Source organism: Pan paniscus, chromosome 10, assembly GCF_029289425.2.
Source record: "Pan paniscus chromosome 10, NHGRI_mPanPan1-v2.0_pri, whole genome shotgun sequence".
NCBI lineage: Eukaryota > Metazoa > Chordata > Mammalia > Primates > Hominidae > Pan > Pan paniscus.
In genome coordinates this window covers 62,515,762-62,539,074 of record NC_073259.2, presented here as the reverse complement: position 1 = coordinate 62,539,074, position 23,313 = coordinate 62,515,762, and the positions used below count along the sequence as shown (strand labels likewise).

The following is a 23,313-nucleotide window of genomic DNA, read 5'->3' as shown; positions in this document are numbered from 1 at the left end:
TTTTTAGACTGTGGCTTTCATGTAGACAGAAATTGTATCTTATACCTCTTTTTCTTCAGCAGCAGTGTGCCTGGCACCTAGCTGAATTGTCAGGTTTGTTGAATAATTAAAGTAAAATTATACCAGAAGTAAACTATTAAATTTATCAATTTTACTCAGAAAACTTATAGCTAAGTAAGATGTATGAATCAATGCACTCACTTATTCAACAAACATTTATTAAGTGACTACAGTAAGCTAGGAATATGGCAGTAAACAAATCTCACCTTTTCTCAAACTTCAGTGGATCCAGGAGTTTCTAGGTTTAATTCTTGCTCAATCAGCAATTCCTTTTCACTGAAGACTTGACAAGGTTTGAGAAGAGTGTGTGAACTCAGCAGATGTTTGTGATGCACCTATTGTGTGCCAGAAACTGTAGTGTCACAGGATCGGCCTGTCTCCTAGGAAAGGTGAACACTAAAAACATTATTTTAAGCAAAAAAAAAAAAAAAAAAAAAAACAAAAAAAAAAAGCCAAGTATGCCAAGTGTTGGAGAGGGAAGCACTGGGTCCCAACAGTATAATGGGCACTGAGCCTAGCATGGGGTCCAGGCGTCTCTGGCATGGTGCCCTCCTAGGTCATGGTTGTCCCTCCTTGTTGCTCCTGCTGTCTTCTTCAGTTACATCTGCTTCTCTGCATTTCCTCATTTTACAGTGTGTGGGATGCAGTTATCTCTGAACAGGAATAGGCAACTATACACCTGTTATGCTGTGCTTGATGCTCTGCGTTGATGTACACTGGGCCCAGGTTTCCCTGGTGGACTGCTTTGGCTATTCTTGTCATCTAGCTCTGAAGTCTTTGTTCACTGAAGTGTACTTGTCAGATGGGGAAGCCAGAGAGCTGGAGTCCTCTGTTGGGGTCACTCTCGCCCTGCTTATCTTCCCTGACATACCTAACAGATGAAGCTCAGGTGAGCAGTGCACGTCAGGCCACACTGTGGACCATGTACAATTCTTCAAGCTCCAGCTTTAACTCTCTTTCTTATTGCTCTCTTAGGACAGTATATTTAGATGGAAGTAAATGAAAATAATGTTATTAGGGGATAAGATTAAAGTCGATCTCATTTGTAAAAAAGGAAGTACATTGTTTGCGAACTGTAATGCTTTATTTTTAGTGAGAAATCACCTTAAAACTTGGAACCTGGATACAAGATAATTAGTTCATTCTGCAAATGTTTAGTAGCAAACTATATGGCAGGACTGTACTAGGGATACATGGTTGAATATATAGTATAAGATGCTTTGGAGTTTCATATAATGGCTCATGCAGTATATAGACAGTGTGGTAAAGAGAGACTTCTGAGATGCACAGAGCACAGACTATAAAGGGTCTTTGATTGGTGGATAAATGTGTTTGGACGTTTCGTTCAGGGATGTTGAAGTTTTCGAAGATCAGTTGTTTCAGGATTTTGGCGTTTTCAGGCCCTGCTGATCATCAATTGGCTCTGTCTGATCTAGCAATCCCACCGCTGGGTATCTACACAAAGAAAAAGAAATCAATGTATCAGAAAGATACCTGTACTCATATGTTTGTTGCAATACTATTCACAGTATCACAGATATAAAATCAACCAAAATGCCTACCAACAGATGATTGGAGAAAGAAAATGTAGAAAATATACACAATGAAATAATATTCAAGCATAAAAAAGAATAAAATCATAACTATTGCGGACACATGGATGGAACTGGACGCCATTATTGTAAGTGAAACAAGCCAGACACAGAGTAAACATGTTTTATCACTCATAAGTGGGTGCTAAAAGATGTGTAGGTATTGATATAGAGAGTGGAATGATAATGGAGACTCAGCAGGGTGAGGGGATGGAAGGGGTGAATAGTGAGAAATTACTTAATAGGTACAATGTGCACTATCCAGGTGATGGATACCCTAAAAGCCCTGACTTCACCACTATGCAATCCACGCTTACAGCAAAATTGGACTTGTAACCCATAAATTTATACACGAAAAGTCTCAGAACTCTCTCTCTTCTCTCATAAGCGTCAGAGCTCAGTGATCCCCTTGGATCTCCTCGGCCTGCTAAGTTTTGACTTTCCTACCTAGGTGATTTTGAGCACAGATAAGGGAGTGTTTCAGGAAGATGCTCTCAGGCACACTGCTTCTGAAGAAACATTAGAGGCTCTTCTAGTGGACTTTATCTAGTCACTGCTTTAAGCAAGGAATAAAACATCTGTGGCTAAAATTTTAAAAACTGTTTCCCACCCACCCTTCAAACCTGACAGAAGAGATTTTAGAATTTTAAGGGAACAGCTTTTTCCTGACCCAAAAGGGCAAAGTAGTGCAAAGGCCAATGTCACGTAAGTACCTTTTCCCCATCTGTAACATAACTCTCAACTACTATTCCCACAGCTGGAATCAGTACAATGTTTTGACTGAGGTATTGGAAAAGCCTATGAGCTCATTATCATTTGAACATATGAGTAATGTAAAATTTAGGCAGAATTTTATTTGAAAGGATTATTTATGCAATTTTTATTTAACTGATTTATAATGTGGTTATTTTGAACAATAAAAATCAGGTTGTTATGTTGTAAGCTAGAAATATTTACAACAACACATGGTCTTGATTATCTCACATGATGAATTGAAGATTAAAGCAAAATAATTTATCTTAGGGAACTTTGTGACAACTTCTCAACTTTGCCTAATAATGACTTATAACTGTTATGCATATATAGAGAACTCCTGACTAAAGGGAATTTTTTTGACTATAATGCTATGTTTTTTATTGTAACTTTTTCTTTCTTTCTTTCTTTCTTTCTTTCTTTCTTTTTATTATTATACTTTAAGTTTTAGGGTACATGTGCACATTGTGCAGGTTAGTTACATATGTATACATGTGCCATGCTGGTGCGCTGCACCCACTATCTTGTCATCTAGCATTAGGTATATCTCCCAATGCTGTCCCTCCCCCCTCCCCCCACCCCACAACAGTCCCCAGAGTGTGATGTTCCCCTTCCTGTGTCCATGTGATCTCATTGTTCAATTCCCACCTATGAGTGAGAATATTGTAACTTTTTAAGATCTGGAGGAACATATATTTAGTCTCAGTTGGCCAACTAAATGTTATGGAGTCGGCTTCTGTGTTATATGCAGAGTATTGAAGGAACAGTGGAGACAAGCCTGCTGCCCTTGCAGAGTTTGGGGGAGAAAACCTGATGGAGTGCGGCAGGGAACATGCTGGGAGCATCCCGGGATGCCAAAAGTGCACACAGATGGAACAACTGTCTTAGAATGGTGGAGGTTCAAACAAGGAGAGGTGTCAGGAAAAACAAGGAAAGTTTAATCTGCAGGAATAGAAACACACTTAAGAAATCCATGGGGAATGAAAAGAGAATGGCTGAGCAGCAGCAGATTGTCAAGAAGGAAACCAAGAAGAAGCAGCCAAAGAGGTTGATGGAGAATGAGGAGAAAGAAGGTGATACTGAAGCCAAGGAAAGGAAAGTGTTTCAATATTTCTGGAAAAAAAATCACATGCTCTGTCTTAAACTTGCTGTTTTGTGAGTCACATAGCCACATTCTAGGTTCTGAGAAGTCCAGCACTAAAGATGTTTCTTTCAGTTTGCTTAACCCAGCATTTGCCAGAATAATCTGGGCTCAGTGTGAGTGTGTGCATGTGTGTGTGTGTGTGCCTGTGTGTTTCACTAATATCTCACTGGGGCTAGTGTTCTACACAACATAATTTTTAAAACACTAGTTTTATCCATCCTATGTTGAGCTGCAGCAATACTTACAAAGGTAAACTTTGATCATGTGTCTTAGTTACTAAAGAAAAGAAAACAAACTAATGAATAAAGCCCACCCTGCAGTGGCTCCTCACTACCTGTAGAGTGGAGCCCGCCTGGCTTGGCCTAGGTGCCCTGTGCTGACCTGGCCATGTTGCCATCTGCCTGCTCCTTTGCCTCCCCCTTTCCGCCTGGAGAAGGTAGGGATGCTCTGAGCTTTGGCCAGCATGGAACATGTGTCCTTCTCCTAAAGTGGACCATGTTTTCCTGAGTCCACTTTAATCTTTTTTTAAGGGTATAGATCAAACAATTTATATTTTCTGGCCTCTCCTTGTCTCCCCTTCCAGTCTCCAAACAGAGATCTGACCTTTCCTTAAAGCTTTTGGTCAGGTCTCACTCTGCATGCAGTTTTCCTGCCACTTCTGCAATGTACATACTTTACTGGTACATTAATTATGCTATACCAGCCGAGGTTTTTCATTTATGTATCATTTTGTATCACCTTCTTTTTTTTTCTTAGAGCTTAGTACACTTATTTATTCAGTCTTTCCACGATATAATTGTATGTCATATAATTTTATATTTACTTTCATTGGTATTTATATATCTTTTCTGTAAAAATGGAGACTTTCTAAATAGATCTTCATTAATATTGAAAGAACAAAGTTTTAAGTCTTGGTCTCAGCCAAAAGGAGTTCCCCACATATCCAGAAGGGAATGAAACACTTGCATTGTTGCATTAGATATTCTTACAGAGAAAGAGAACCATGTGTAATGGAAAATTGCTAACTTTGCCTCAGGGAGACAAGGTTGATTCACTGAGAAAGTTTGAATTGCTTTAGAAAGCATGGTTGTGAGTTTTCTAGAAGGAGAAAAGTTAGAATAGGGCATAAGAAGTAATGCCCACATCAAAGTTAGAAAGATCTCAAATTGACAACCTAGCATCACAACTGAAAGAATTAGAAAAGCAAGAAGAAATCAACCACAAAGCTTGCAGAAGACAAGAAATAACTAAAATCAGAGCTGAACTGAAAGAACTTGAGCCTAAAAAACTGTTCAAAAGATCACTTAAGGTTTTTTGAAAAAAATTAATAAGATAGATAGGCACTAGCTAGACTAATAAAGAAGAAAAGAAAGAAGATTCAAATAAACACAATTAGAAATGATGAAGGGAATGTTACCACTGACCCCACAGAAATAAAAATAATAATCAGGAACTACTATGAACACCTCTACACACACAAACTAGAAACCCTAGAAGAGATGATTAAATTCCTGGACACATACACCCCTCAAGACTGAACCAGGAAGAAATTCAGTCTCTTAACAGACCAATAATGAGCTCAAAAAATTGAATCAGTAATAAATAGCCTACCAACCAAAAAAAAAAAAAAAAAAGCCCAGGACCTGACAGATTAACAGTCAAATTTTAACAGATGTACAAAGAAGAGCCAGTACCATTCCTACTAAAACTATTTCAAGAAATAGAGGAGGAGGGACTCCTCCCAACTTGTTCTACGAGGCCAGCATCATCCTGATACCAAAGCCTGGCAGTGACACAACAAAAAAAGAAAGCTTCAGGCCAGTATCCTTGATGAACATTCATTCAATAATCCACAACAAAATCCTTGCAAACCAAATCCAGCAGCACATCAAAAGGGTAATTCGCCACAGTGAAGTAGGCTTCTTCCCTGGAATGGAAGATTGGTCCATCATGGACAAATCAATAAAATGTGATTCATAACATAAATAAAACTAAAGACAAGAACCACATGATTGACTCAATAGATGCAGAAAAGGTTTTCAGTAAAATTCAACAACGCTTCATGTTAAAAACTCTCAATAAATGAGCTATTGAAGGAACATACCTCAAAATAATAAAAACCATCTATGACAAACTCACAGCCAACATTATACTAAATGGGCAAAATCTGGAAGCATTCTCCTTGAAACCCGCACAAGACAAGGATGCCCTCTCTCACCACTCCTACTCAACATAGTATTAGAAGTTCTTACTGGAGCAATCAGATAAGAGAAAGAAATAAAGGGTATTTAAATAGAAAGCAAAGTCCAACTGCCTCTGTTTGGAGACAACATAATTCTCTAGCTAAACCGTACAGTTGTGACCCAAAAGGCTCCTTAAGCTGATAAACAACTTCCACATGGTTTCAGTATACAAAATCAATGTACAAAATTTGCTAGCATCCGTATATACCAAGAAGAGCCAAACTGAGAGACAAATCAGAAAGGCAATTTTATTCACAATTTCCACAAAAAGAATAAAATACCTAGGAATACAGCTAACCAGGGAGGTGAAAGATCTCTACAATAAAAATTACAAAACACTGCTCAAACATGTGAGAGAAGACACAAACAAATGAAAAATCATTTCATGCTAATGGAGAGAAAGAACAAATATCATTTAAATGGCCATACTGCCCAAAGCTATTCCTATTAAACTACCAATGACTTGCTTCATGGAACTAGAAAAAGCTATTTAAAAATTCATATAGAACCAAGAAAAAACCTAATTAGCCAAGGCAATCCTAAGCAAAAGGAACAAAGCTTGAGGCATCACATTGCCCGACTTCAAACCATAGTACAGCACTACAGTAACCAAAACAACATGGTATTTGTACAGAAAGACACACACACCAATGGAACAGAATAAAGATCCCAGAAATAAGACCACACACCTACAACTATATAATCTTTGACAAATCTGGCAAAAACAAGCAATGGGAAAAAGACTCCCTATTCAATAAATGGTGCTGGGATAACTGGCTAGCCATATGCAGAAGATCGAAGCTGGACTTCTTCCTTACACCGTATACAAAGATCAACTCAAGATGGATTAAAGACTTCAATGTAAAACCCAAAACTATAAAAGCCCTGGAAGACAACCTAGACAATACCATCCTAGACGTAGAAACAGGCAAAGATTCCATGATAAAGACACCAAAAACAATTACAACCAATGCAAATATTGACAAGTGGGATCTAATTTAACTTAAAAGCTTCTGCTCAGCAAAAGAAATTATCGATAGAGTGAAGAGACAACCTACAAACTGAGAAAACATATTTACAAACTAGGTATCTGACAAAGGTCTAATATTCAACACAAGGAACTTAAATAAATTCACAAGAGAAAAAATAAACAGCCCTATTAAAACGTGGCCAAAGAACTGTCTATTCATGTCCTTAGCCTACTTTTTGATGGGATTGTTTGTTTTTTTTTCTTGCTAATTTGTTTGAGCTCGTTGTAGATGCTAGGTATTAGTCCTTTGTCAGATATACAGATTGTGAAGATTTTCTCCCATTCTGTGGATTGTCTGTTTACTCTGCTGACTGCGCAGAGTAAAGAGTGAAAAAGCTTTTGCAGTGAAAAAGCTCTTTAGTTTAATTAAATCCCACCTATTAATCTTTGTTTTTCCTGCATTTGCTTTTGGGTTGTTGGTCATGAAATCCTTGCCTAAGCCAATGTCTAGAAGGGTTTTTTCGATGTCATCTTCTAGAATTTTTATAGTTTCAGGTCTTAGATTTAAGTCCTTGATCCATCTCGTGTTGATTTTTGTATAAGGTGAGAGATGAAGATCCAGTTTCATTCTCCTACAAGTGGCTTGCCAATTATCCCAGCACCATTTGTTGAGTAGTGTGTTCTTTCCCCACTTTGTTTTTGTTTGCTTTGTCAAAGATCAGATGGCTGTAAATATTTGGGTTAATTTCTGAGTTCTCTATTATGTGCCATTTGTCTATGTGCCTATTTTTATACCAGAACCATGCTGTTTTGGTGACTATGGTCTTATGATATAGCTTGAAATCAGGTAATGTGATGCCTTCTGATTTGTTCTTTTTGCTTAGTATTGCTTTGGCTATGTGGGCAATGTTTTGGTTCCGTATGAATTTTAGAATTTTTTTTCTAGTTCTGTGAAGAATGATGGTGGTATTTTGATGGCAATTGCATTGAATTTATAGATTGCTTTTGGCACCATGGTCATAGACAATCTTAGAAGATACACAAATGGCCAAAAAACATATGGAAAAATGCTCAACATCACTAATAATCAGAGAAATGCAAATTACAACCATGATGCGATACCACCTTACTCCCACAAGAATGGTTATAATCAAAAAATAAAAACATAATAGATGTTGGTGTGAATGTGGTGAAAAGGGAACACTTCTACACTGCTGGTGGGAATGTAAACTAATACAATCACTATTGACAACAGTGTGGAGATTCCTTAAAGAACTAAAAGTAGAAGTACCATTTGATCCCACAATCCCACTACTGGCTATGTACACAGTGGGAAAAAAAAGTCATTATACAAAAAAGATACTTGCACACACATATTTATAGCAGCACAATTTGCAATTGTAAAAATGTAGAACCAATCCAAATGCCCATCAATCAATGAGTGGATAAAGAAACTGTGGTGTATATGTACGATGGAATACTACTCAGCCATAAAAAGGAATGAATTAATATTCTCACTTATAAGTGGGAGCTAAGCTATAAGGATGCAAAGACAGAATGGACTTTGGGGACTCAGGGGAAAGGGGTGAAGGGGGTGAGGGATACAATGCTACAAATTGGGTTCAGTGTATACTGATGAGGTGATGGATGTACCAAAATTTTACAAATCACCAATAAAGAACTTATTTATGTAACCAAACACCACCTGTGGCCCCAAAACCTATGGAAATAAAAAAAAGTGCACAAAAGACATGAACACTTTTCAAAAGAATACATACATGTGACCAACCACCATATAATACAAAGCTCAATATCACTGATCATTAGAGGAATGCAAATCAAAGGCACAGTGAGACACCATCTCATACCAGTCAGAATGGCTATTACTAAAAAGTCAAAAAATAACAGATGCTGGCAAGGTTGTGGAGAAAGACAACACATACACTGTTGCTGAGAGTGTACATTGGTCCCACTGTTGTGGAAAGCAGTATGGTAATTCCTCGAAAGGGCTAAAAGCAGAACCATCACTTGACCCAGCAATATCATTGCTGGGTATATACCCAGAGGTATATAAATTATTCTATCATAAAGACACAAGCACATAAATGTTTATTGCAGCACTATTCACAATAGTAAAGACATGGAATCAACCTAAATGCCCATCGATGACAGATGGGATAAAGGTAATGTGGCAAATTTTAGAGGAAAAGTTAAATATTAAATTTGAACTCAATTGAACATGGACACAAACAATGGTCACTAAGTCCCGGAACGAGTTGTGTGAGCCCCTGGAGGCATTCATTCAGCACTGTTTCAGAGAAATAGTTATTGAAAAACGACAATTGCAAAAACAAGTTGACCTTTTTGTGTTCCTTGAGCCCAGTCAAGAAGGGCCCTCATAACTGGGCCTCATGTCGAACAACATGTTACAAAAAGAGCTAGGTTCCCAGATGGCACCGAAGCTTCATGGGACCTCTCCTTGTCTGTGCATGGACTATTGGTCAACTCTGGAGCACAGGCTGTTGCTTCCCAGTCTGGTGATGAATCCTCCATCGTCTGGTGAGTGTAAATATATATGTATGTATATATGTATATGTATCTATATTATATATATGTCTTTTCCCTTCTCCCCTTCCCATTACAATTTATTATATCATTTGCTTATTAGATAATTTGCTTATTATATCTGTATTGCCATATAATTCGGATAAAGTCTGTTTACCCTTAAAAGTACTGGGTGTTTCTTTCCTTCTCTCCTCACACATTTCTCTCGCAGAACACACATATGCACCATGGAATACTATGCAGCTACATGTTCTCACTTATAAGTGAGAGCTAAATAATGAGAACTTATGAACACAAAGAAGGAAATAACAGACACTGGGGTCTACTTGAAGGGGGAGGGTGGGAGGAGGGAGAGGAGCAGAAAAGATAACTATGGGGTACTGGGCTTAATACCTGGGTTACAAAATAATCTGTATAACAAGCCCCTGTGATATGAGTTTATCTAAGTAAGAAACCTTCACATGTACCCCTGAACCTAAAATAAAAAAATTTTTAAATACTTTATGAAAGCTATAAGATCTGCTCCTTGTGTGTTTGTATGTCTATATGTGTCACATGTATGTGATAATATTTTGTAAATAAAACTCGTTCTTAAATTGTTACTAAAATAAAAATGGCTTTATAATTATCTGTTAAATATAATTAGATACTTGCTGGATTTAGCTGTGAGCTTATGTCTTTTGTTGAGAATTTCTGGTTTCAGGGGGTCTTGATAAGTGTCCATGATGAAGTCTGGAGACATGTTCTCAGTGTCTAGACCAGCAGCTACAAGCCAGAATCAAGCCCAATTGGCACCTTCTTTCTTTGCTTTTCCTATTTTGCCTCCTTGCTGTTTTAGGAGGAGTTGGATCCTACAGGTATAGACTTCACAGCTCTGTCTTTAGTCCTAATGGACTCAGGCAGGCCCTGATCTTCATAGTTTGCCTGGGTGCCATGTGGCTACTTGGGATCTAGAATTACTGAGGGAAGACATTAGGGATGCTACCTGTGTCATAGTTTCAAAATTCTGTTCAGTAATTTAAAACCTTAAAGTCATGTTAAATTAAGTAACAGGTAATTATAAAATGTCTTGAGTCATTTGTAAGTTAAAATTATGAAATATTCACCATAAAAAATTAGGTCTATATACCATGACATGTTACTTGTATATGGTATAGAAAACCGAAATATCTTTAGTTCTGTTAATAAAAAATAATTTGAAGAATTATATTTCTTAAAAATTATAAAATGGTTTTTTATTTAAAAACACAAATATAAGACAGTTGAAAATTACTCTTTAGGGTTTTCACTGAAAATTGGGGTTACTAAGACTTAATTAATTAACAATTCTGCATACAGGGTGTATAAAAAGCAAGATATGCTTTTCTTCTTTTTTTCTTTCTTTCTTTTTTTTTTTTTTTGAGATGGAGTCCCGCTCTGTCGCCCAGGCTGGAGTGCAGTGGGGCAATCTCGGCTCACGGCAAGCTGCGCCTCCTGGGTTCATGCCATTCTCCTGCCTCAGCCTCCCGAGTAGCTGGGACTACAGGCGCCCACCACCATGCCCGGCTAATTTTTTGTATTTTTAGTAGAGATAGGGTTTCACCGTGTTAGCCAGGATGGTCTCGATCTACTGACCTTGTGATCCTCCCACCTCGGCCTCCCAAAGTGCTGGGATTACAGGCGTGAGCCACCGCACCCGGCCTTTTTTTTTTTTTGACTGAGTCTTGTTCTGTTGCCCAGGCTGGCATGCAGTAGCATGATCTCAGCTCACTGCAACCTCCGCCTCCCAGGTTCAAGTGATTCACCTGCCTTAGCCCCCCAAGTAGCTGGGATAACAGGTGCTCACCACCACACCGGGCATATTTTTGTATTTTTAGTAGAGACAGGGTTTCACCACGTTGGCGAGGCTTGTCTCGAACCCCTGACCTCAAGTGATGCACCTGCCTTGGCCTTCCAAAGTGCTGGGATTACAGGCTTGTGAAGATATGCTTTTAATGAGAAAACTTATAAAGGTATAAAAATGTGTTTTGCTGGGTGCGGTGGCTCACGCCTGTAATCCCAGCACTTTAGGAGGCCGAGGCGGGTGGATCACCAGGTCAGGAGATGGAGACCATCCTGGCTAACACGGTGAAACCCCGTCTCTACTAAAAATACAAAAAAATTAGCCAGGCTTAGTGGCAGGCTCCTGTAGTCCCAGCTACTGGGGAGGCTGAGACAGGAGAATGGCGTCAACCCAGGAGGCGGAGCTTGCAGTGAGCCGAGATCACCCCATTGCACTCCAGCGTGGGCAACAGAGCCAGACTCCATCTCAAAAAAAATTGTTTTAATTTTTTTTGTTTGAAGTTACTTAAAGGTTTCAAATTGAAGAAGTAAAAATTAGATAAAACTAGATAAATATAGAAAGTTGGGGGAAAATGCAAGGCATAGATTCACAAAAATCTGGGATGAAAAGATGACACATTTGATACATTTATTTATGAAGTTTTATTAAATTAACTTCAGAGGCCAGTCGCAGTGGCTCACGCCTGTAAATAAAATTTTCTTGTCAATTGTGTCTAACTATGACAATTTAAAGTCATGTCCAGTGTAAATTGCTTAATTCTGAGTTAATTTCTAAAAATTTACAAGCTTGCAAAATCCTAGAATATTGTATCTTTAAGGAGTTTCATGAAAGGATGGAAAATGTCCTGAGAAGCACTCTTGAATACAGATTTTTGAGAACTTTAGAATCATTATCATTCGAACTAGGTAAGAATTCCCAGAACTTTAATGAAGAGACTGACTGTTTTATAAAACTGCTAACCCAAGCAGAATAAAAATCAATTGAATACCAAGAAAATACTTTGCCAGATTTTCCTGCCAAGTCAGCCAGCACTAAAATTGTCTAAAGTATTTGAATGAACTCCATAGTCCAAGTCAAATTATCTATGATAATCCCTGATTAGTCAGTGCTATGCACCTAAGTTGAAGAAACAGTCCAATGTTAAGCATGGAGAACCAGAATATCTTCCTGGTCCTTCCTGAGTTCTGAAAGCTTTTCTTATTAAAAGTTCTGCATTCTGATTCTTGGGTGTGAGGGTAAAGCAAGGTGGCAGAAAGAAGGCTCCACCAATCATCCGTCCTGCAAGGGCACCAGATGAACAACTATTAATATCTACATAGAAAATACATTCATAAGAACCAAAAATCAGGTGAGTACTCAAAGTACCTGGTTGTAACTTCATATCACTGAAAGAGGCACTGAAGAGAGAGAAAAAAACAGTGCTGAATCACTGGTGCCAGAATTTCCTCACCCCCGGCAGTGATGGCGTGGTGCAGAGATCAACTCTGAGTTCTGCAGGAGGGAGAACACAGCAATTGTGAGGCAAAGAACCCAGTGCTGTCCTGTTAGAGCAGAAATGAAAACCAGACCAAAAGCTGTTAATGCCCATCCACAGAGAGATCATTTAAAGCAGCACTAGCCAGAGGGGAATCAGACTCCAGTGGTTGGAACTTGAGTGTTTGGAAACCTGGCAACTGAGGGTTCCAGCACTCTTTGTATCTAAGAAAGCTTGAAAGACAGCCTAGGCCATCAGGACTGCAACTCTCAGGTGAGGCCTAGGGCTGAACTAGGCCCAGGAACAGTGGGCTGGGGTGGAGAGGGCATGCAACATACTGAGACACCAGCTGGGGCAGCCAAAGGAGTTCTGGCATTATCACTCCCCTAATACCAGGCTGCACATCTCATGGCTCCAAAAGGGACCCCATCCTTCTGCTTGAGGAGAGGAAGGAAAAGAGTAGAGAGGACTGGATACCAGCTCAGCCACAGCAAGATAGCACACTAGTCAGAGTTCTGAGGCCTCCTTTCCAGGCTCTGGCTCCTGTCTAGACATTCCTAGACATACCCTGGCCAAAAAGAAACCTGCTGCCTTGAAGGAAAGAACCCAGTGCTGGCAGCATTTACCACCTGCAAACTTAACAACCTTTGGGCCCTGAATAACCAGGAGCCATAGCCAGATACTACATCAAGGGCCTTGGGTGAGCCTCATAGTCTTGCTAGATTTAGGTGAGACTCAGCACATTACAAGCTGTGATGGCTAAAGGGCAAAACTCCTTTTGCTTGGGAAAAGCAGAGGGAAAAAGTAAAGGGGACTTTGTCTTGCCACTTAGGTACCAGCAAGGCCAGAGGTGGGTAGAACACCAAGCAAGCTTTTGGAATCCCTGATTCTAGGACTTGATTCTTGGTTGGCATGTATGGACCTGCCCAGGGCCAGTGAGGAGCCCACTGCCCTGAAAACCACAAGTCCCAGGCCAGGCAGCATTCATCACAAGCTGACAAGAGGCTTTGGACCTTAAGGGGACATTGGTGGTAGCCTGGCAGTACTCCTTGTGGCCTGGAGTCCTGGTGGCTACTGTGCCTTTGGAAAAGGAAAGGAGGAATAGGAAGGACTGTGTCTTGTGATTTCAATGCCAACTCAGCTGCAATGCAATAGAATGTCCGGTTTACTTCTAAAATGTTTGACTCTACTCCCTGACTTCTGAATGGCACTTCTGGACCCAGCCAGGGACTGAGAGAACTCACTGCCCTGAAGGAAAGAACATAGACATGGCTGGCTAATTGTAGAGACCAAAGGCCTTGAGTGGTTAGTACTTGAATGGGAGGATCTCTGGGAATGCCGGGTGCTGTAGGCTTTTGCCTTCCCCCTCCCTCCCTCTTTCCCCCTTTTGTCGTGCTTCACAACCTTCCCCTGACTCTGCTCCCACTTTTCCCCTCGCCTGCGGCCCCACAGCAGCCTGGGACCTCCTCGTGGGGGTGCACCACTGCAGCACTGCCAGGCAACAGCATCCCACCTCTTCCGCCTTGCTGCAGCCCCACCAGGAGCCTGGCTCCAGCTGGGGCGGGGTGGTATATGTTCCCTGAGGTGCCTGGTGTCTTCACGCTCCCGGGATGCCCAGGCAATTCAGTTTACTCATCCGGCGCCACACAACAGTTCAAGCCCAGGACAAGTGGCGGCCAGGGGCAGAGGGTCCCACAAATGCCAGCCAAAACCTCTGCTCCAGGACCTATGGGCTTCTTTCCCCAGGGGAAGGACATTGCCATTGCCAGTCACGAGGAAATCCGTCCCTGTGCACCCGGATTCCCATTGCCACCGACTTCGAGTAAACTCCAGTCCCGAGGACACGAGAGACACCCAGGCCTCAGGCCCCATGGGCACGCTCCGCGCCACGGCTCCTACCAGAGGGACAGATACACTCTACAAATCTCGGGGCCCACCGCACCAAGAAGACACGGAGGAGCCAACAAAAGAAGGACCCTATGAAATGCACCCCCAAAGCAACCAACCAATCCAAGAAAAAATACGTCTCAGGGTTCTGTTGGCCCTCTTGCATGGGCTGCCCTGCCCCCCTGCTCTGGCCTGGCTCAAGCACCTTACCCCAGCCTGCTCGAAAGAGCCCTGTCTACCAGAGCAGAGCACTGGCCTTTCCCAGGCTCTATTGCTCTGGCTCTCTAGCTCTCTCACCCCTCTATTTCTCTTCTTCCCCCTCCATCTTGTGCTCTTTCTGTCTCTGTCTCTGTCTCTCTCTCTATTGCTGTTTGTCTCTCTCTATCCCTCTTTCCCTTGCTCTCCTTCAAGCTGTCTGTATCTGTGTGTGTGTGTGTGTGTGTGTGTGCCCGCACGCGTGCACCCATGTGTGTCTGTAGGGGTGGGGTGGTTTTGCACGTGGTAGTGGTGGGGTGTGTCTGGCTGACAGTCAGCCTCTCTCTCCTGGGATTAGGCTGCCGGTTCTAGTGGCAGGGCGGGGCAAAGCAACACCCCCCTGCCCCCCGCCCCACTCACTTGGCCACGGGCCATGTCCTTGTCGGGACAAGCGACCCTTTAGGGACATTGTGAGAGAAAAGGCCCGCAGGCGTAGGCCGGCTGTTCGCCCCTGGGCAGCCCTGGCATCTCTGGGTGGGTGGGGCAAGAGGGGGCCTTGCAGGAGGGGCAGCTAGGAACCAAAACAATCCCTCCAAGGCCAGGAGGAGGACAGGAGGGGATCCCAGGACCATGGGCCCAGGACCCTCACGCCTGGGAGCACAACCCGTCCTGAGTGGGTCCGATGTGGTGGAGGCTTGGGAGCTCAGGAGACTGGGGAAGGACTGGAGCGTCGGAGGAAAGGGGGCCTCCCGGAGAGCTCAAAGTCTGAGCAGGGGATGGAAACCTCTGGCGTCCCCACTCAACAGCAGGGCGGTGCTGCGGCGATCCAGTGCACGCCCTTGCCGCCGGCGATGGCGGGAGGCTCTTGGAGGCCGGAAAGCGCAGCGCAGCGGCCCACAGTGCTCCGGCGTGGAGGGGGAGAGCAGCCCGGCAGGGGGCGAGTGGCTGAGGGGTCCCTGATCCGAGCCCCGCGGCCTCCGAGTGGGGATGAAGCCTGGAGTCAGGCAGGCGTGGCTGGGCCAGGCTCTTGTGTTATCCAGGCATCACTGCTGGTGTCTATGACCATACCACCCTGAAGGCGCCTGATCTTCTCTGGTCTGTGAAACTAAGCAGGGTGGGGCCTGGTTAGTACTTGGAAGGGAGACTGACTGGGAATACCGGGTGCTGTAGGCTTTTGGCTTCCCGCTCCCTACCTCTTTCCCTTTTTTGTCGCCCTGCTTCCCAACCACCCCCTGACTCTGCTACCCCTTTTCCACCTGCCTGCGCCCCCACCACAGCTGGAGACCTCCTCCTGGGGCTCCGCCACTGCAGCACCGCCAGGCAGCAGCGTCCTACCTCTTCTACCTCACTGCAGCTCCACCAGATCCCCCACTCTAGCCAGAGCAGGGTGGGCCAGGACCAGACCCAGAAGGCGCAGGCCCAGGTTCCCTGCCATCCTGGTTGTCTTCCTGCTCCACGAACGCCCAGGCAATTCAATTCACTCATCTGGTGCCACCACAAACATCCAAGCCTGGGGAAGGGGTGGGCAGGGGCAGAGGGTCCCACAGACACCAGCCAAGACCTCCTCCAGAATGCATGGGCTGCATTTTCCAGGGAAGGACATTGCCTTCACCAGCCATGAGGAAAACGTCCCTGTGCACCCGGATTCCCATTGCCATGGACTTCGTGTAAACTCCAATCCCGAGGACATGAGAGAGACCCAGGCCTCAGGCACCATCGGCACGCTTGGCACCATGGCTCCCGCCAGAAGGACTGGTGCATTCTACAACTCTCGGGGCCCACTGCACCAAGAGGACAGAGAGGAGCCAACAAACGAGGACCCTACGAAAACACCCCCAAAGCAACCAACAAATCCAAGAAAAAACATGTCTCAGGGCTCCGTTGATCCTCCCACATGGGCGGCCTTGAACCCCTGTTCTGGCCCGGCCCAAGAAAACTCCACACTACCTTGGTCTGCTCAAAGGGGCCCTGTCTACCAGAGCAGAGCGCTCCCACTTAAAGGCTCTCTCGCTCTCTAGCTCCCTGACCAGCTCTCTCTTATTCTCCTTCCACCTTGTGCTCTTTCTGTTGCCTTCTCTCTCTCTCCCCTCCCTGCTCTCTATTGCTGTTTCTTTCTCTCCCTACGTTTCTATGTCTCCATCCCTCTCTCCTTTGCTCTCCTTCAAGATGTCTGTGTCTTTGTGTGTCTCTGTGTGTGTGTGTATGTGCCTGCACCCGTCGGCCCATATGTGTCTGTGTGTAGGGGGTGGGTTTGCTCGTGGTGATGGTGGGGTGTGTCTGGATGTCCATCAGTCTATTTTTCCTGGGGTCAGGCTGCCCACTCTATTGCCAGAGAGTGGGTGTTGCAGTTGCCATGATAGCCTCCACATGCAGTTGTGTGGATCTCGTTAATTTTCATGTAGAAAATGAGAGCGAAGCCACACAGAAAACAAACTACCGTGCATCATGGCCTGACAATGGATTCTTTCCTGCAACATGGGGAGCCTCCAATCAATATGGCCTGTTTGGAGACTGGAAAAAACTGCATCTAGACGACACTGGTTTTCCATGCTTCCCTGGAAGTGTCTAGATCCCCACAGAGCTCAGGAAACAAAGAGTCAGCATGATGACGATTTCAGAGGCCAGAGAGAAGTGAGCAACAGACACATTTGCAGAGGGCAAAGAAATGTGTAATCCAAAAATCACGCTTCAGTCTCCCTGTGACTCTGTGTGCATGGGGGCATCCACGTCCCACTCTGTTGCATGGCTCAATGTGGGGATATGTCATCTGTGAACCATGGGGTTGAATAACGGACTACCACCCGAGTCTCAGCTCATTGCTCTTTGGGTAAGTAGCTCATTCCTTGGAAGACGGAATTCCTCTGAATTGCTCCAGGATGAAGAAACCCAGGCTGGCTATCTGGAGGGCCTCACTGGCGGACCTGGCTGTGGTCCCAGCCATCAGCCCACAGTGGGCGCCAAACATATTCGCAAAGTGTGGGATCCTGTTGGTCCTGGAGGCAGAAGAACGCTTTTCTCTCTGCCTTCCTTTCTCTATTTCTTGGTCCTTTTCTCCCTTTGTCCCTCCTTCCCTCTATCCATCCCTCCCTCCCTCTGTTCTTCCCGCCCTCCCTCCAAGTTGCTCTGGTTCATCCGTTTTTTCCTCCATCCATCCGTTCTATCTTCCTTCCGTCCATCCGTTCCATCTTCCCTCGGTCTCTCCCTCCCACTCTGTCTCCCTTCCTTTCCCCATTCATGCCTGCCAACACTCCTGCCTGGAAAGAACAGCAACCTGGTTTGTGAAAGATCTCAGGGTCTACATTTAGTTGGAGTTGCCCAACGGTGAAGTCTAGGAGGCTGGTGGGGCAACAGTGGACGAAAGACGGTGGAGCCGGGAGGCAGAGGAGGCAAGACGCAGAAAAGAGAGCAGGTCTCACCGCAGCCACGGCTGGTGTTTCATGGGTAGAAGGTCTCCACCCACACCACTAAAGAACGCCTGGACAAATAGGAATGTGACCTCTGCCTGGTCTAGTCCCAAAGCCTAGCCTGCGGACCCTCACATGTGAAGGAGACCGCCCACCACCTGGTACCTGGGAGGACTCTGAAATCCTTGGAATACTCAGGAAAGAATGACACCCCTCATCTGTATGTAGTCTCTCGAGGAAGCAAGAACTCAGGGATCCTAGACAAGCCAGCCTGAAAAGAAGACACGCCTCTCCATACCAAGCCAGATATTCACTGCGAAAGTGAGGACACCAACCTGACCCCAATCCACCCAAACCCCGGGTCATAAATGCCTCCAGCAGAGCCCGGCATACTTTCTCCATAAAAAGTGGCTCCAGCGACGCGGGCTTTTCCAAGTCCTTCAACTCCCCCAGCGGCTCCGTTTCTAGCAAAGGTTGTGCCTTTTGTTGAAACTCTGGGGTCGACAGAAGCTCATCTAACAGGCTAGAGGTGACTGCAGACAAGCACTCCGGCTCCTGGAGCGGTTGGGAGGGTGCCTGGATGGCTTGCATCTGCTTCTGTGACACGGAGGCTTCCGGAGGCGCGGGCTCTGGAGGTGGAGGTGCCCCAGCTTCAGGTTCCCACGCGGCCCTGGCGACATGGGGCCCCTGGTCCCAGCTCCACCACGGACTCGGGTAGGATGTGTGTGGCACAAGCACACCTCACCCTTTTGACTCAGCTTGAGCAGGCCTAAGCTGTCCCACTGAGCAAGCACCCAGCAGGCCGCCGTTCTGTGGGTCCTGGTCCTCCTGGCATTTGTTGGGGTGCGAAGGCCACCGAGGAACCTGAGGGTTGGAGGGCGCCGCTTCTGGATGAGCCAGGGCAGCGTAGGCAAAATCCCAGAGTACCAGGACCAGTTGGGAGATTCCTTCTGCCTGCGCAGCCTGGCTGGGCTGGAGCAGGGCGATGGTCCTTGCTGCCTGGCTCACGAGAGCACCCTGTGGGGGAGCCCCAGGCGCCCAGGGCATGCGGGGTACGGGAAGTGCTGTTGTCCAAGCCCCGGTGTGGGTGAAGGCGACTGACGAGGAAGGAGGGTGACACCCACCTGGGGCCACGTTGCACAGGCCGCCAGTGTGCGTGGGTGCCCTGCCACCCTGGCCTAGATGCCTGGCCCTGATGCTGAAACCAAATCTGATTCCTGGACTCTGGGAGGCCTGTCTCTCTGGCCAGTTCTTCCTGGGTGGCGATGCCTGGAAAGCAATCTTTCTCAAAGTCTCGGAGGAGCAGGGTGGTCTGGGATCCGGTGACTGCGATCTGCTTTCACCTGCCTTCTTGCGGGCTGCGTTTCCTAGGCCAGGGCCAAGATTCCTGTCGGTGCTGCCTCAGCTGGCATGATCTCTCATTCTGAAACCAAATCTGGCCCCTGGGCTCCGGAATGCCAATGGCTTGGGCCAGCTGTTCTCTGGTGGCGATGCCTGGGTACAGGTTCCACTAAAAGCATGCTCACAGGGCCTCCCTTTCACTCGGGGTCCAAACGAGTCTCCTTCGCCGTCCTCGTCCTCGGGCTTCCGCAGGGAGACAACTGTCGGAAGGTGTTGGGAGAGACATCGTGGTGAGACCTGGCCAGAATTTCCTGGACAGACACGGGCAGAGAGAGGCCGGCAGGCTCCCGTGCACCTCAGTCGACCTCTGCACTGCATGCAGGTCCAGCCAAGAGGTCAGCCCCGCCAGCGGCTCTTATAAAGACCTACAGGCTGTTGCTCCCTCTCTCACAATGTGACACACTGGCTCCTCTTTGCCTTCTGCCATGAGTGGAAGCAGCCTGAGGCTTCTGTCCACAGCAGATGCTGGCACCATGCTTCTTGTACAGCCTGTAGAACTGTGAGTCAAATAAACCTCTTTTCTTTATAAGTTTAAAAAAAAGAAAAAAAAAGACCCACAGGTTCCACCCCTTCATGAATGCGAGTGAGCTCCGGGGTAGCAGGAGCTTCGGGGTAGCAGCCCTCCCAAAGCTGGAAACCACAGGGACCAGGGCACTGTGGTGTGGGTGGGTGTGGGGCCAGAGCCGAGAAGGAAGTGGGACTTCGGGGGCTGGCTCTCTGGGGTTCTCCAGGAATTCTATGGAAACTGGAAGCCGCTCTCTGGGCTTGCATGTGTCTTCAGGGAGAAACCTCCCTGGAAGGGTGGAGTGTGGAACAGAACCTCCACGACAGTCTTGAGTTTTTCAGGTCCTCTCTCTGTGAAGGGGGCAATGCCTGTGGGTGTCGCCGTTGCTGTGATACCCTCACAGATGCAGGTATGTGGATCTTGTTCATTTTCATGTAGAAAACGAGAGCGAAACCACAGAGAAAAGAAACGTCCCCAGCATGACGGCCCCACGAAGGATTCCTGTTTCCTGCAACATGGGGAGTCTCCAATATGGCCGTTTTGGAAACTGGAAAGCAGAGCACCAACACGATGCTGGTCTTCCACGCTTCTCTGGAAGTTTTTGTGTCCTCGCAGAGCTCGGGAAGCAAACAGACAACATGATCACGCTTTCGGGGGCCGGAGAAAGGTGAGCAACAGTCCCCCTTGCAGAGGGCAAAGAAACGTGGAATCCGAAATCACGCTTCAGTCGTCCTGAGTGACTCCTGTGTGGATGGGACTATCCTCCTCGTGCTCCGTTGCAGTACTCAGTGTGGGGATGTGTAGTCTGTAAACCATGTGGGTGAAAAACGGGCTGCTACCTGAGTCTTGGCTCTTTGGTCTTGGAAGAAATCGCCCATTCCTTGGGCGATGGAATTCATACGAATCGCTCCGCGATGAAGTAACCCAGTCTGGCGATCCGGAGAGCCAGTGAGTGCCCCGCCGGCCCAGCCCTTAACTCCCACTGGGCGCTTAACATTTTCCAGGAGCCCGGGGGTCCTGTTGCTCCTGGAGGCAGAAGACTGCTTTTTCTCTCTGCTTTCCTCCCTCTGTCCCTTGCTCCCTCCCTCTCTCTCAGTGTTCCTCCGTCTCCCTGTCTGTCCCTCACTTCCTGTCTCTGTCCCTCCCTACCACCCTAACAACGTCCATCACTCCCTCCCTGCGTGTCTCCATTCCTCTCTCCATCTCTGCCTGTCCTCCCCCGTGGGCGAGACATGCACCCTGGGTGCAAGCCAGGGACTCCACGACCCACCTGGGTCCGGGGCAGAGGCTGCTGGGAAGGCACTGTTCTCCGTGGGAATTTTTTCCCCGGATTGCCTCAACGTCCCCTTTGGAGTCTGGCGTCCTGTTCCCTTCCACTGGGGGACTTCTTGCCGCTTTGGGGTGTCCCCCATGGGCTAGACATGCACCCTGGGTGCAAGCCAGGGACTCCACGACACCCCCGGGCCCAGCGCAGGGGCTGCCGGAAGGCACTGTCCTCCATGGAAGGACCCCAGCCTCGCCGCTTTTATCCGGTGCTGCGCACCCCCCCAGTCTCGGCGCAGAGGCTGCCGGGAAGGCACTGTGGTCCGTGGGAGTACCCCGGCCCGCCGCTTTTTCCCCTTGCAGCCTCAACGTCCCCTTTCAAGCCTGGCGTCATGTTTCCTTCCCCCGGAGGCCTTCTTGACGCTTTGGGGGTGCCCCCCGTGGGCGTGACATGCACCCTGGGAGGAAGCCAGGGACTCCACGACACTCCCAGGCCCAGCGCAGGCACTGCCGGGAAGGCACTGTCGTCCGTGGGAGGACTCCGGCCGGCCGCGTTTTGCCCCATGCCGCCTCAAGGTCTTCTTTCAAACCTGGCATCCTGTTCCCTTCTCACAAAGGCCTTCTTGCCGCTTTGGGGTGCCCCGCGTGGGCGCGACACGCACCCTGGGAGGAAGCCAGCGACTCCACGACCCTCTTGGGCCCGGCGGAGATGCTGCCGGGAAGGCACTGTCGTCTGTGGGAGGACTCCGGCCGGCCACGTTTTTCCCCGAGATCTCACCACTGCACTCCAGCCTGGGCAACAGAGGAAGACTGTCTCAAAAAAAAAAAAAAAAAAAAAAAAAAAAAAGTCAATCGCTTCCATCTTTAGATGTCTTTTACACGTAGACAGATAGTTTAGAAGGTATATAAGCTCTATAAACCTTTGTAATTTTGAGTCAGTCTGGCGACATTTTTAGGCCTTCTCTCTGTAAGTGATCACAGAAATAAAAACTGCCTCCTTTTTTAGTTCATCTGCATCTCGTTATCAGGCCGCGAGAATAAGCAGCCCGACCTTCAATTTGGTCCGGGAACAATTACACTCCAGCCCGGGTGACAGAGGGAGACCTTGTCTCAGAAAAGAAACAAGAAAACAATAAAAAAGAAGGAAGATAATTAACCCGGTATTGTGCTGTGTTGTGGTTCACCCCGGTGCCTGTATGCCCAGATACTCGGGAGGCTGAGGCAGAGGAAGATCGCTTTAAGCCCAGCAATTCAAGGTCGCAGTGAGCTATGATCCTATCACTACACTCCAGCCTGGGTGACACAGGGAGAACCCCTCTCTAAAAAATACATGAATGAATGAATAAATGAATGTAAAAAAATGCAAGAAGGTGGTGGAGCATGGGAAGGCTCCACTCGTTCCTAAAGACTAGAGCAGAAAAACAGGACCATCCGTTTGAGATACAGGCTATTCCGAATCACAGTGGAGGCCCTGAGGATTTCAGAGCAAGGCCCTGCCGTTATCTGCAGATAACCATTCTTCTTTGGAGCAATAGGCTCTCTCAGCTAGCCTCTGACTGTTAGTAGAAACCAAATGCCCAACTGTGGGGCCACGAAGTTACCGTGTGAGCTGAGCCGCTCATCACACACTGGATGTTAAGTGGGTGTGCACAGCAACACTCTAGCATGTCATGGAAGTGCTGTGGACCTGATTGGGTCCTAACAGATCGTGAAGCACAAGTAAGTTCCATGAGAAAGTGGCCCAAATGCCCATGGTCCCCAGTCAAGAAATGAGGTGAGTTAAGAAATTACATATAGCTGGGCGCAGTGGCTCATGCCTGTAATCTCAGCACTTTGGGAGGCTGAGACGGGTGGATCACTTGAGGTCAGGAGTTCGAGACCAGCCTGGCGACCATGGCGAAACCCTGTCTCTACTAAAAATACAAAAATTAGCCAGGTGCGGTGGCGTGTGCCAATAGTCTCAGCTATTCAGGAGGCTAAGGCAGGAAAATCGCTTGAACCTGGGAAGTGGAGGTTGCAGTGAGCTGTAAGCGCG

The 23,313-nt window shown here is 46.4% G+C and overlaps 2 pseudogenes; one reads left to right on the top strand and one right to left on the bottom strand.

Annotated features, from left to right (window-relative positions):
• Positions 1 to 487: 487 nt before the first annotated feature.
• On the bottom strand, positions 488 to 19,736 carry LOC129393516 (double homeobox protein 4C-like; annotated as a pseudogene).
• On the top strand, positions 15,760 to 15,878 carry LOC112436815 (5S ribosomal RNA; annotated as a pseudogene).
• Positions 19,737 to 23,313: the final 3,577 nt, after the last annotated feature.